Source organism: Triticum aestivum, chromosome 6A (genome assembly GCF_018294505.1).
Source record: "Triticum aestivum cultivar Chinese Spring chromosome 6A, IWGSC CS RefSeq v2.1, whole genome shotgun sequence".
NCBI lineage: Eukaryota > Viridiplantae > Streptophyta > Magnoliopsida > Poales > Poaceae > Triticum > Triticum aestivum.
This window is the reverse complement of record NC_057809.1, coordinates 280,661,234-280,676,879: the sequence shown is the minus strand read 5'-3', so window position 1 is coordinate 280,676,879 and position 15,646 is coordinate 280,661,234.

The window sequence follows — 15,646 nt, the reverse complement described above, 5'->3', positions numbered from 1 at the left end:
TGGTGTTTGCCAACTACTTCCCTTTGGCCTCAAGTACAATGTGAGGTCTTGGCTGATGCATCTGTCAGAGAACTCCATTTCATCATTGGCAGACCTATGCCACAAGTTTATCGGTGCCTTCACTAGTGGCCACCAAGAGCCCAGCAGGCCCAGCGACTTGTAGCTTCTCTAGTAGAAGGGAGGAGAAACCCTTCGTAAGTATTTGCAGAGATTCAGTAAAGTTCATAGAAATATTCCAAATATCCATCCGACGGCTGTTATAGCAGCTTTCAAGTCCAATGTACGCAACCACCGCATTTGTTCCAAAATGAACGTGCGGTTGTCCAAGACTGTGAAAGAACTATATACACTAGTGGATAAATGTGCCCGGATGGAAGAAGGAAGGAAGTTGCCCGGAGAGGAAGATTGCATTAATGTTGATTTAGAGGATGAGGATGAATCAACCAATCAGAGGAAGGGCAAGAAGCGTAGTAAGAAGCCAAGAGACAAGGCAGTGATGATTGTGGAAGGTTCGGGCACACCTAGTACCGGCAAGAAGGCCAAGGCTGAGGCCCTCGGCAAGGAAGCTGCCGCGCGCACTGACTGCCGGGAGGCCGCTACCGCGGAAAAAGTTGGGAAAGGTGATGGGTCGTACTATCAGATCCATCGGACCAAAGGCCACGACCTCCAGGAGTGCTATCAGGTTGAGCAGCTTGTCAAGAGACAGAGAGCAGAGTATGATAAGGTTGATAAGGAGAAAGGTCAGAATGCTGTTGGTGGTAAGGGCAGAGGCGGTGAAGCAAATCTCCCCGGCAAGCCCTTTTGGAACCAAGGAAAGCCCGCTAGGGGCCGAGAAAAGGAAACATGTGATGATGCACATGATGGAGGGGATGAAGGCCACTGAGCAGGAATTTCAGAAGGTCACTGATGCCCTATGCATTGATGGAGGTTCATCTTTGCACACCTCTCATCACCAACTCATGCGATGGGCATGAGAGGTCAATGTTGTGGAACCAGCGCTAGAGGCCCGGAAGCCGCTCAAGTGGTCCTGAACGCCCATCATCTTTGATGAGGAGGATCACCCTTGCCGCACCACGGCGGTGGGGTGTTTGATGTTGTTGGTCTCCCCAACAATTCGCAACCTCGAGGTCACAAAGATGTTAGTGGATGGTGGGGTCGGGTTGAATCTGATTTTCCCAGCAGTTATTAGCAAGCTTCAGATAGGAGAAGAGGAGCTAGAGGGCACTGGCACATTTCGAGGAGTTAACCCCGGCAGGAGTCATCCTAATGGGAATATCACATTGCCGGTGACGTTTGGGGGGGGCTGAACTTTCGGACTGAGAAGATTGTGTTTGATGTGGTTGATCTCCCCCTGCCGTACAATGGGATTCTTGGACGACCAGCCCTGGCCGAGTTCATGGCGGCATCCCACTATGCTTACAACACCCTGAAAATGCCTGGGCCATTGGGAGTCCTCACTATCCCATCAGATGAGAAGGATGCAATTATCTATGTGGACAAGATGTATCGGGATGCAGTCGCAGCAGAGGCTGCGGCGGCAACAATTCCCGCCAAGGAAAGCAAAGGAAAGAAGAGGGATTGTAGGACCTCCGGCAAGGAGTCGGGGAAGTGTGACCCCTCCGAGTGCACAGCACCCGTTGACGATGTGCCGGAGTGTTCCAACAGCAAGAGATCCAAGGTTGTTGCACCCGAGTGAAGAAGGTCCCAGTAGGGCTGGCTGGCATTGATGGTACTTTCACTATCAGCGCCACCCTCGATGACAAATAGGAAGGCCTGCTCATTGCCTTCCTGCGGGCGAATATCGATGTGTTTGATTGGCAACCATCTGATATCCCCGGTGTTCCCAGGAAGGTAATTGAGCACCACCTTGCTGTCTGCCCACATGCCCGACCCGTCGAGCAGAAAGTACAAAAGCAGGCCTTGGAGAGGCAGCCGTTCAATGTCGAAGAGATCAAGAAGTTGGAAGCAACTGGTTTGGTCAGAGGAATACTGCACCCTACATGGTTGGCAAATCTAGTAGTGGTCCAGAAAGCTAATGGGAAGTGGAGGCTTTGCATTAACTTCACAGACCTCAACAAAGCTTGCCCGAAGGAGCCATCTCCCTTGCCGTGCATCGACCAGATCATGGATTCTACTTCGGGATGTGAATTTCTCTCCTTTTTGGATGCATACTCAGGATATCTTCAGATCTTCATGTCTAAGGAAGATGAAGAGAAGACGTCATTCATCACTCCATGTGGTACGTACTGCTTTTTCTTCATGACGTTCGGATTAAAGAGTGTCGGGTCCACTTTTGCAAGGGCAGTCTAGATTGGGTTTGAGCCACAGTTGCACAGAAATATAGAAGCTTATATGGATGATATTGTGGTCAAAACCAAGGATAAGGCCACCCTTATCCAGGATTTGGAAGAGACATTTGCTAATCTATGCAAGATCACTCTGAAGCGTAACCCGGAGAAATGTGTGTTTGGTGTTCCCTCCGGCAAGCTACTTGGGTTCTTCGTGTCCCATCGGGGGATCGAAGCCAACCCCGACAAGATCAAGGCCATTGTGCAGATCCAAGCGCCAAGGACAGTTAAGGATGTGACGCGCTTGACGGGATGTGTTGCCACATAGAGCAGATTCATCTCCAAGTCTGTCGAGCATGCCCTGCCGTTCTTCAAGGTTTTTAAGAAGGCAGGACCTATGAAGTGGACCCTGGAAGCAGATACGGCTCTCCAAGAGTTGAAAGCCTACCTATCATCTGTGCCTACCTTGGTTGCACCCAAACACCAGGAACTATTGTGGCTATACTTGGCGGCAACCAACCAAGTGGTCAGTGCAGCTTTGGAAGCGCAGCGAGAGGTGGATTAGGTAGAAAGTGGCCAGATCATGGCAGAGTCAGAAAAGGACCAGGACAGCAGTGATCACGGCAACGAGAGCAACCCCAAGGACGCGGCAAGGAATAAAGTGGTACACCGCCCAGTGTACTTCATCAGCTCCATATTACAAGGGGCTAAGTACTCTGGTGTGCGTTGATCTTTGGTCTCATTATGGCCTCAAGGAAACTGCACCACTACTTCCAAGCCCATGAGATCACGGTTGTCACTCATTTCCCGTTGCAAAGGATACTCCAAAACCCTTCGGCAACTGGGAGAATAGGGGAATGGGCTTTGGAGTTATCCAGCTTTGCTTTGAAGTTTGAGAGCACTTCAAGCATTTAGAGCAGGGCATTAGCAGAGTTTATTGCAGAATGAACACCAACCCTAATGAGGAAAGGACAGAGACAACTCTCCCCGGCAAGGAATCCCCCCAAGAATGGATTATGTATTTTGATGGTTGAGGGGGTCCTGGATTAGGGGGTGTTCGGGTAGCTGGACTATACCTTCAGCCGAACTCCAGGACTATGAAGATACAAGATTGAAGACCCCGTCCCGTGTCCGGATGGGACTTTCCTTGGCATGGAAGGCAAGCTTGGCGATGCGGATATTCAAGATCTCCTACCATTGTAACTGACTTTGTGTAACCCTAACCCTCTCCGGTGTCTATATAAACCGGAGGGTTTTAGTCTGTAGGACAACTTCATCATAATACAATCATACAATAGGCTAGCTTCTAGGGTTTAGCCTCCTTGATCTCGTGGTAGATCTACTCTTGTACTACCCATATCATCAATATTAATCAAGCAGGACGTAGGGTTTTACCTCCATCAAGAGGGCCCGAACCTGGGTAAAACATTGTGTCCCTTGTCTCCTGTTACCATCCGGCCTAGATGCACAGTTCAGGACCCCATACCCGAGATCCGCCGGTTTTGACACCGACATTGGTGCTTTCGTTGAGAGTTCCTCTGTGTCGTCGCTTTCAAGCCCGATGGATTCTTCGATCATCAACCACGATGCAGTCCAGGGTGAGACTTTTCTCCCCGGACAGATCTTCGTCTTCGGCGGCTTCGCACTGCGGGACAACTCGCTTGGTCACCTTGAGCAGATCGAAAGTTACGCCCCTGGCCATCAGGTCAGGTTTGGAAGCCTAAACTACACGGCTGACATCCGCGGGGACTTGATCTTCGACAGATTCGAGCCACAGCCAAGCATGCCGCACTGTCTCGATGGGCATGATATAGCTCTGCCGCCGAACAACGCCTTGGAGGCCGCACACACATCGGTTCCGACCATTGATTCAGAGCCCACTGCGCGAATCGAGGATCAGCGGTTGGACGCTGCCTCAGGGGCTGCGATCTCAGAGGCGATCGAGCCGAACTCCAGCCCCGCACTCCGCATGGCCCATGACTCCGAGGAGCCGGATTCCTCTCCGAACTCTGAGCCCCCCGCGCCCCCGCCGATCGAATCCCATTGGGCGCCGATAATGGAGTTCACCGCTGCGGACATCTTTCAGCACTCGCCCTTCGGCGACATCCTGAATTCTCTAAAGTCTCTCTCTTTATCAGGAGAGCCCTAGCCGGACTACGGTCAGCAAGGTTGGGATACGGACGATGAAGAAATTCAAAACCCACCCACCACCCACTTCGTAGCCACTGTCGACGACTTAACCGACATGCTTGACTTCGACTCCGAAGACATCGACGGCATGGACGACGATGCAGGAGACGAACAAGAACCAGCACCTGTAGGGCGTTGGAAGGCCACCTCGTCATATGACATATATATGGTGGACACTCCAAAGGATGGAGATGGCGATGGAACAGCGGTGGACGATACCTCTAAGAAACAGCCCAAGCGCCAGCGTCAGCGGCGCCGCTCTAAATCCCGCCAAAGCAAAAATGGTGATTCCGGCACGGGAGATAATACTACTCCGGATAGCGCCGAAGAACACCCCCTCCAGCAAAATTCGACACAGGAGGACAGAGAAGCCAGCCCTCACGAGAGGGCGGCGGACCAAGAGGTTGAGGACGATAATTATATGCCTCCCTCCGAAGACGAGGCAAGCCTCGACGATGACGAGTTCGTCGTGCCAGAGGATCTTGCCGAACAAGAGCATTTTAAACGCAGGCTCATGGCCACGGCAAGCAGCCTCAAGAAAAAGCGGCAACAGCTTAGAGCTGATCAGGATTTGCTAGCTGACAGATGGACTAAAGTCCTTGCGGCCGAAGAGTATGAACTCGAACGCCCCTCCAAGAGTTACCCAAAGCGCAGGCTGCTACCCCGACCAGAGGAGGAAGCACCTACATCACCAGCGCATGACATGGCCGACCGGCCACCTCGTGGCCGCGACAGAGAGGCCTCTTGGCCCTCCACTCAATCCATGCCCCGGCACCGCGTCAAGCATACTAAGGCACGGGAAAATTCGCCCGACCTGTGCGACATCCTGGAGGACAAGGCAAGGCAAACAAGATCGATCTACGGATCGCGCAGGCGCCCCACGGCACGTGATGGTGATCGTCACTCCGGACGCAATGAATCCGGCCGGGCTGAACTCAACAGACAAAGCTCCTTCGAGCTGCGTCGTGATTTAGCCCAATACAGAGGCGCCGCACACCCACTATGCTTCACAGATGAAGTAATGGATCATAAAATCCCTGAGGGCTTCAAACCCATAAACATCGAATCGTATGATGGCACAACAGATCCTGCGGTATGGATCGAGGATTATCTCCTTCATATCCGCATGGCCCGCGGTGATGATCTACACGCCATCAAATACCTCCCACTCAAACTTAAGGGACCGGCCCAGCATTGGCTTAACAGCTTGCCAACAAACTCAATCGGTTCTTGGGAGGACCTGGAAGCCGCATTCCTCGACAACTTCCAGGGCACTTATGTGCGACCACCGGATGCCGATGACCTAAGCCACATAATTCAGCAGCCAAAAGAATCGGCCAGGCAATTCTGGACACGGTTCCTAACAAAGAAAAACCAGATAGTCGACTGTCCGGACGCAGAGGCCTTAGCGGCCTTCAAGCATAATATCTGTGACGAGTGGCTGGCCCGGCACCTGGGACAGGAAAAGCAGAAATCTATGGCAGCCCTCACGACACTCATGACCCGCTTTTGCGCAGGAGAAGACAGCTGGCTAGCTCATAGTAACAACTTAACTAAGAACACTAGTAATTCGAATACCAAGGACAAAAGTGACAGGTCGCATCGGAACAAACAAAAGCGCCACGTTAACAGCGACAGCAACGAAGATATGGCAGTTAATGCCGGATTCCGAGGCTACAAATCCGGTTAACGGAAACAGCCATTCAAAAGAAAAACTCAGGGCCCGTCCAGTTTGGACCGAATACTCGACCGCTTGTGCCAGATACATGGCACCCCCAAAAAGCCAGCCAATCACACCAACAGGGATTGTTGGGTGTTCAAGCAGGCAGGCAAGTTAAGAGCCGAAAACAAAGACAAGGGGCTGCATAGCGACGACGAGGAGGAGCCCAGGCTGCCGAACAATAGTGGACAGAAGGGATTTCCCCCGCAAGTGCGGATGGTGAACATGATATACGCAACCCACATCCCCAAGAGGGAGCGGAAGCGTGCGTTACAGGACGTATATGCGATGGAGCCGGTCGCCCCAAAGTTCAACCCATGGTCCTCCTGCCTGATCACCTTTGATCAAAGGGACCACCCCACTAGCATCCGTCACGGCGGCTTCGCCGCATTGGTTCTAGACCCAATCATTGACGGATTTAATCTCACAAGAGTCCTCATGGACGGCGGCAGCAGCCCGAACCTGCTTTACCAGGATACAGTGCGAAAGATGGGCATAGATCCCTTGAGGATCAAGCCCACCAAAACGACCTTTAAAGGCGTCATACCAGGTGTAGAAGCCAACTGTACAGGCTCAATTACACTGGAAGTGGTCTTCGGATCTTCGGATAACTTCCGAAGCGAGGAGTTAATCTTCGACATAGTCCCGTTCCGTAGTGGCTATCACGCACTGCTCGGGCAAACCGCATTCGCAAAATTCAACGCAGTACAGCACTATGCATACCTCAAGCTCAATATGCCAGGCCCTAGAGGAGTAATCACGGTCAATGGGAATACTGAACGCTCCCTCCGAACGGAGGAGCACACGGCAGCGCTCGCAGCAGAAGTACAAAGCAGCCTCTCTAGGCAGTTCTCCAGTTCGGCCTTCAAAAAGCCGGACACTGTCAAGCGCGCCCGGAGTACCCTACAACAAGACCGCCTGACACGTTCCGAGCTAGCATAGCAATGCGGCCCCAACCCTAGCCCTCGCGATATAACAAAACCAGCGCTTCGCGTACATAACTACGCTCTTGAAATACCATGGGCACAAGGGAAGGGGCACTATCACGGCACGCCCGACATACGGCTTAAACCGCACCAGGGGCTATCGGATTCCTTTTTTTTCTTTTACTCTCAGGACTCCATACTTCGGACGACCCGTTCAGCAATTCAACTGTCGCACAAACGATGCAAGATCCAGGGAAGCAGACAAGCCACGCCGCATCATGGAACTCCCAGGTGGTCTCTATTGCGAGCAGTATACCTGTTTTTTAATACAATTCCGCGGCCTGCCCCTGGCCAGGACATGTTAAATAGTCCAATTTATTTTGCTTATCGCACTATTTGTATCGTTCCGCTTTCATAGCAGCCTTTCTATAAACAATGCATAGTTTTTTGTCTATTTTTTGCATTACCCTCTTTTTATATATATGTTTATTAATAACATGCTGCATCCGTACACTGTGGTACGGCAAAATACGCCAGGGGCTTCAGTACCCATCAATATGGCATGAGAAGTCCGTCCACTTTCACAAGTGCGTCACCCCGAACTTATAGCACTATATGCATCGGCTCCGAATCATGATTTGGGTCAATAGTTGGGTTTGCCCGGCTCCTACGTTTTGGTGCCTTACGTTCTGCTATATCGGCTAAGGTAGCACTACGAGAACCACTGCGATTGTGCCCCAGTTGAGCTGGGCCGAGCACCTAAGTGGAGAAAGCTAAAACTGACTGTCATGATGAGGCGAGAGACCGGTCGCTGTTCGAGAGGTTTTTTGAGTCCTTAAAGGCTTATGCCGCTTCGAGCGAGGAACCGGCTTTGTCCAGCCAAGGCGTGGATAGCACCCCGAACTTGGTCTTCCGAATACTAGGGGCTTCGCCGAAATTTAAAATTATAGAGTTCTATGGCTAAGTGAGAGTGTTCAAGCATTATAGTCTGATTGCATTGTTCGTTGTGCTGACCGCCTCCCTCGACAGACCCAATCATGGGAAAAAGAGCGCTTAGGTTTATCCCGAACACCCCAGCACTAGTGGCATGGGGGCAGAAGCCAACGACTGGCCATCTCTCAATTTTTTGATAAACGACCGCATAGAAAGTAATATTTTAAATTCAAGCATTGCTTAGCGCATATGAACAAGTTTTCAGCGCACAGGATAACACGAGCGAGTTCATTCAAAAATTACATCCTTGGTACATTCATCCGCCACAAGGCGGGCACCAGCAATAACATCCTTGTAATAGTTCTCGGGCTTGCGATGCTCCTTCCTCGGCGGCGGCCCGTCCTTCACAAGCTTCTCACCGTCCAGCTTACCCCAGTGCACCTTTGCACGGGCAAGGGCCCTACGGGCACCTTCGATGCAGACGTAGCGCTTGATGACCTCGAGCCTTGGACAAGCCTCCACCAGCCGCCACACTAATCCGAAGTAGCTCCTAGGCAGGGCCTCTCTAGGCCACAGCCAAACTATGAAGCCCTTCAGGGCCTGTTCGGCCGCCTTGTGGAGCTCGACTAGCTGCTTCAGCTGGTCGCTCATGGGCACAGGGTGTCCGGCCTCAGCGTACTGAGACCAGAACACCTTCTCCGTCGAGCTGCCTTCCTCAGCTCGGTAGAATGCGGCGACATCGGATACGTTGCAGGGAAGATCTATGAATGCCCCGGGAGAGCTCCGGATTCGGGTAAGTAACAAGTAGTTTACTTTCATATGCCTGCTTTGCATATAGAATGCCTTACCCGCCGCTATCTTTTTCACCGCACCCAATTCCTGGAGGGCCTTCTGGGCTTCGGCCTTGGCAGATTTGGCAGTTTTAAGGGCCACAGCAAGCTCGGACGCTCGCATCTTCGAGTCGAGCTCCAAACTCTCATGTTTTTGCATGAGAACCTGAAGCTCTTGCCGCACCTCGCCGACCTGCGCCTCAAATTTCTCCCGCTCGGCGCGCTCCGTGGCCGCTTTCTTCTCGGCCTCGGACAGCGCCTGCTTGAGGGTCGCCACCTCAGTTGTGGCCCCTACAATAAGCAGTATACTCCTGTCATTTTTTGCAATTGCGCCTTCCTATAGGCATTTTTTCTATAAGGTATCTCTTACCTTCTTTCTCCTCGAGCTGCCATTTGGCAAGGCCAAGCTCTTGCTCGGTCCGCTCGAGGCCCTGCTTCAGGGCACCCACCTCCGTAGTCAGTGCGACGGTGGCCAGCAGTGAAGCCTGCATACGTATATTGACTCCTTTTTAGTTAGACTCCGACGATATTTAATAGATCCTCTATTCGGCTTTTCTTTCCGAACGCCAAACAGAGCATCAGGGGCTAGTGTCTATACGGTAATATTTTTACATATTTTTACTTACCTCGAAGCCTGTTAGAAGGCTAGCACAAGCTTCATTCAGTCCGCTTTTGGCGGACCGAACCTTCTGGACCACCGTACTCATGATGGCACGGTGCTCCTCGTCGATGGAGGCACCCTTAAGCTCCTCCAGCAGATTGTCCGGCGCTTCCGGTTGAACGGAGGACGCCGGCTCAGTAGGCTTGCTCCTATTGGCAGGAGTTCGCCTACCGCGGTCCGGAACCGTTGATGATTCCGGCGCAGTGTCCGGCTTAAAGCCGGACTTGGAGCCCAGGGGGATCTTGTCCCCTTCACTCCTGGAGTCCGGGAGGTCGCCTCGCGGCTCCTCCTAGACCACCTCCTCTCGGCCCTGAGCTTGTCGCGACGCCACTTCGGCGTCATCCGCAACACAGGGGGAAGCAGCGGGCGGAACTGAATTCACGTTCGATGAATCCAGGGAGCCGCTCAACGACTCGTCGAGCCCGTCCTTGGGCGGACTGCATGATTATATCCGACGTTAGGGAAAGCTGTGCAACAAAAGGAATATCACGAGTTACTCTGGTATCCGAACACTTACGATCTCGCCAGACGCTTGGCCCTGTCCGGCCACTCCTCTTCGTCCTCGTCGGTGTCGGGGACGTAGTCCGGCGGAGGGGTTTTCCTCTTCTTGGACCCCTCGGCTGCCCCTACTGGGGCGGCCTTCCTCTTCTCTCCTCCCCCCGCTGGAGGGGGAGAGGTTTCTTCTTCCTCCTCCTCGTTTTCACGGGAGGAGTGCGTCTCGGACTCGTCGGACGACGAGTCCGACACCACCATATGCCGGGAACTCTTTTGAGTCCCCGTGGCCTTCTTCTTGTTGGCCTTCTTCTCCGGCACCACATAAGGTGCCGGAACTAGCAGCTTCTCTAGGAGAGCAGGGGCTGGGTCTTCGGGCAAGGGAGCCGGACAGTTAATCTGTCCGGACGTCTCCCGCCAATCCTGTCAAAGGTGAGGGAGTTTAGATCCAGCATAGAGTCAAACTATGAAAAAACTTAACATCCTGTAAAGGATGGAAATATCTTACCTCGCCAGCAGGACGCTGCGAGCTGATTCCGCGGTCTTCGGAGGCGGATGTGGGAGCCTTGGCGCCTTTGGTTAGCCCCCTCCAGACATCTTCGTACATCGTGTCGAAGAGCCTGCTCAGAGTGCGGTGCTGCGCCGGGTTGAACTCCCACAATTGAAGTCCCGTTCTTGACACGGAATGATCCGGCGGACGAGCATGACCTGGATTACGTTGACAAGCTTGAGCTGCTTGTTCACCAGGGACTGGATGCATTTTTGCAGTCCGGTCAACTCTTCTTCGTCGCCCCACGACAAGCTCGTCTCCTTCCAGGACGTGAGCCGCGTAGGGGGTCCAGATCGGAATTCAGGGGCTGCGATCCACTTCGGATCGCCTGGCTCGGTGATGTAAAACCACCCTGACTGCCACCCCTTCAAGGTCTCCACAAAGGAGCCCTCGAGCCATAGGACGTCAGCAATTTTGCCCGCCATGGCACATCCACACTCCGCATGGTTGCCGTGCACCACCTTTGGCTTGACGTTGAAGGTCTTGAGCCAGAGGACAAAATGGGGGTGAATGCAGAGGAAAGCCTCGCACACGACAATAAACGCCGAGATATTGAGGATGAAGTTCGGGGCCAGATCGTGGAAATCTAGGCCATAGTAGAACATGAGCCCGCGGACAAATGGGTGGAGAGGAAAACCCAGTCCGCGGAGGAAGTGGGGAAGAAATACTACCCTCTCATGGGGCCTTGGGGTGGGGAGAAGCTGCCCCTCCTCAGGAAGCTGGTGCACGATGTCTTTGGACAAGTATCCGGCCTTCCTTAACCTTTTGACATGGCCCTCCGTGACGGAGGAGACCATCCACTTGCCTCCCGCTCCGGACATTGTTGGAGAGGGTTGAGGTAGGAAGTGCGGGCTTGGGCGCTGGAGCTTGGGTGCGCAGAAGATGGATAGGCAAAGGAGGAAGAAGGCGTAGGTAAAAAGGTGGATCCTTATCCCCTTATATGGGCGGATGCGACTATGCGTCCCCACCAGCCTAGTAAAACTCGCTTGCCTCCCAAGCGTCGTGATAAGTGGCGCGGTTGGGTTACCCACGTCCATATTAACGAGAATCCCGTAAACAAAGGGGACACGATCTCTGCTTTGACAAGACGTGCCAAGGAAACCGCCTCGCAAAACACGCTGAGGTGGAGAAGTGAAAACGATTCGAATAAATACTTGGTCGTAGTGTGATGTCACGCTGCGGAATACGTCAGCAGATTAGATTGGTGTTAATATTATTCTCTCTATGGCAATATGTGGAAGCTTATTTTGCAGAGCCGGACACTACTCTTGGTGTTTACAAAACTTTTATGAAGAATTTGGAGGAGGAACCCGCCTTGCAATGCCGAAGATAATCTGCGTGTCGGACTTGTCATCATTGAAGCCTGGTTCAGGGGCTACTGAGGGAGTCCTGGATTAGGGGGTGTTCGGGTAGCCGGACTATACCTTCAGCCGAAATCCAGGACTATGAAGATACAAGATTGAAGACTCTGTCACGTGTTCGGATGGGACTTTCCTTGGCGTGGAAGGCAAGCTTGGCGATGCGGATATTCAAGATCTCCTACCATTGTAACCGACTTTGTGTAACCCTAACCCTCTCCGGTGTCTATATAAACCGGAGGGTTTTAGTCCGTAGGACAACTTCATCATACAACAATCATACCATAGGCTAGCTTCTAGGGTTTAGCCTCCTTGATCTCGTGGTAGATCTACTCTTGTACTACCCATATCATCAATATTAATCAAGCAGGACGTAGGGTTTTACCTCCATCAAGAGGGCCCGAACCTGGGTAAAACATTGTGTCCCTTGTCTCCTGTTACCATCCGGCCTAGACGCACAGTTCGGGACCCCCTACCCGAGATCCATCGGTTTTGACACCGACAATGGTGCTTTTTCCCTACAAGGCACAGGGGTTGGCGTGCTTCTTGTTACCCCTATGAGGAGCACTTGAAGTACATCGTCCTTATGCACTTTGCCCGAGAAGAAGCCACCAACAATACAACAGAGTATGAAGGGCTCCTTGCCGGGCTCAGGATTGCAGCAGAATTGGGAATTAAGAAGCTGATCATTCGAGGAGATTCACAGCTCATGGTGAGACGAGTCAACGAAGATTACCAAAGCCCATTGATGGAAGCATACATTGAGGAAGTAAGGAGAATTTGACATGTTGCAAACATAGCATGTACCCCATGCGGAAAACGGCATAGCTGATCACCTGCCAAAGTGTGTTGCGCAGAAGCTTCCTGTGGAATCAGGAACTTTTGTTCTCCATCTCTCTCAACCCTTCGTATCACCAGCCACAATGGCCCGGAAAAGGAGAAAGATGGAGTACGACAAGCCTCTCCTGGCAGAGCCATCCACTCCCAGCAAAGACCTTGCCGGAAACAACTCCTCACAGCCTGTCGGGCCAATGGACCCCGCGAACGAGGCTAGTGCTCCCACAGCCGAGGAGGTGCCGCTAGTCCTTGTTGTCGAGCCTCAGCCTCCAACTTGGACAAGGCACATTGTCCACATCCTCCAGACCAGAGAACTCCCTGGCAATCATGATGAAGTTGAAAGAGTAGCCCGGAGGGCCAGTATGTATCAGTTTATCGATGACACTCTGTACAGAAGGAGGCCCAACGGTGTGAAATTGAAGTGTGTTTGCCGGGAGGATGGAAAGGAACTGTTGGCTGAGATTCATAGATGAATGTGCGGCTCACACATTCGATCAAGGGCATTAGTTGGAAAAGCATTTTAACAAGGATTCTATTGGCCCACATCCCTCCAAGATGAAGTTGAGCTCATCACGAAATGTGAAGCCTGTCAGTTCCGTTCCAAGAGAACACACCTGCCTGCCCAAGCCCTTCAGACAATCCCTCTATCATGGCCATTGAGGGAGTCCTGGATTACGGGGTGTTCGGGTAGCCAGACTATACCTTTAGCCGGACTCCTGGACTATGAAGATACAAGATTGAAGACTTCGTCCCGTGTCCGGATGGGACTTTCCTTGGCATGGAAGGCAAGCTTGGCGATGCGGATATTCAAGATCTCCTACCATTGAAACCGACTCTATGTAACCCTAACCCTATCCGGTGTCTATATAAACCGGAGGGTTGTAGTCCATAGGCAATCAACTCCATATACAACAATCATACCGTAGGCTAGCTTCTAGGGTTTAGCCTCTTGATCTCGTGGTAGATCTACTCTTGTACTACCCATATCATCAATATTAATCAAGCAGGACATAGGGTTTTACCTCCATCAAGAGGGCCCGAACCTGGGTAAAACATCATGTTCCCTGCCTCCTGTTACCATCCGGCCTAGACGCACAGTTCGGGACCCACTACCCGAGATCCACCGGTTTTGACACCGACATTGGTGCTTTCATTGAGAGTTCCTCTGTGTCGTCGCCTTCAGGCCCGATGGCTCCTTTGATCATCAACAATGATGCGGTCTAGGGTGAGACTTTGCTCCCCGGACAGATCTTCATCTTCGGCGGCTTCGCTCTGCGGGCCAATTCGCTCGGCCACCTGGAGCAGATCGAAAGCTACGCCCCTGGCCATCAAGTCAGGTTTGGAAGCTTAAACTACACGGCTGACATCCGTGGAGACTTGATCTTCGACGAGCTCGAGCCACAGCCAAGCGTGCCGCACTATCTCAAGGGGCATGATCTAGCTCTGCCCCCGGACAGTGTCCTGGAGGCCGCACATGCATCGGTTCTGACCCCTAACTCGGAGCCTATTGCGCCAATCGAGGATGAGCGGTTGGACGTCACCTCGGGGGCTGCGATCCCGAAAGTGATCGAGCCGAACGCTAGCCCCGCACTCTGCACGACCTGTGACTCCGAGGATCCAGACTCCTCCCCGGACTCCGAACCCCCCGCGCCCCTGCCAATCGAATCCGATTGGGCGCCGATAATGGAGTTCATCGCCGCAGACATCTTTCAGCACTCGCCTTGTGGCGATATCCTGAACTCTCTCAAGTCTCTCTCCTTATCAGGAGAGCCCTGGCCGAACTACGGTCAGCGAGGATGGGATACGGACAATGAAGAAATTCAAAGCTCACCCACCACCCACTTGGTAGCCACTATCAAAAATTTAAATGACGTGCTCAACTTCGACTCCGGAGACATCGACAGCATGGATGACGATGCAGGAGATACCGACGAACCAACGCCCATAGGGCATCGGACAGCCACCTCATCTCACGATGTGTACATGGTGGATACCCCTAAAGGAAGCGACAACGAGGAAAAAGGGGATGGGACGGGAGATCGACCCCCCGAAAAGCAATCAAAGCGTCGGCGTAAACGCCGACCCAAGCCCCGCCTCGACAAAAACCTAGCCATAGAGTAGGACAAGCCGGTAGACGACGAGCAGGGAGCAACCGTCTGAACAGGGCAACACGGATAGAGAAACCGAACATCCCTCCTCCGGCGAAAACGGCATTCCGGACGACCTCACGCCGAATAAACCTATGGAGCAGAAGAATCTCCACGAGAGGCTCGTTGCAACTGCATGCAGCCTAAAAAAGCAGAAGCGGAAGCTAAAAACAGCGGAAGATGCACTCCGGATTAGATGGAGCAAAGTAATCAATACCACAGATAAGTACGGCAACAGTCGCCGCACTAAAAGCTATCCGAAAAGAAAGCTACTGCCTGAATTCGACGAAGAGGCCCTAGAGCCCTCGCATTCAAAAAATGAAAAAGCCACACGGTCGGATAGATGACCCCATAAAGCGGCAAGCGGCGCCGCACCTAAATCGGCATGCGACCCACTTAAGGATTCGCATCATGGCCCAGTCAAGTCCATTTATGGGCCAAGAAAGCAAGCTCTCGTAAGCAACGCTATGAAGCCATCATCAGAATCCGGCACACCCAAATACAGGGGCGCCGCACACCCCCTATGTTTCACCGATGAGGTCCTGGACTATGAATTCCCAGAGGGATCCAAACCCGTAAGCATAGAGGCATATGATGGAACAACAGACCCTGGAGGTTGGATCGAGGATTATATCCTCCACATACACATGGCTAGAGGAGATGATCTCCACGCCATAAAATATCTACCCCTTAAGCTTAAAGGGCCAGCCCGGC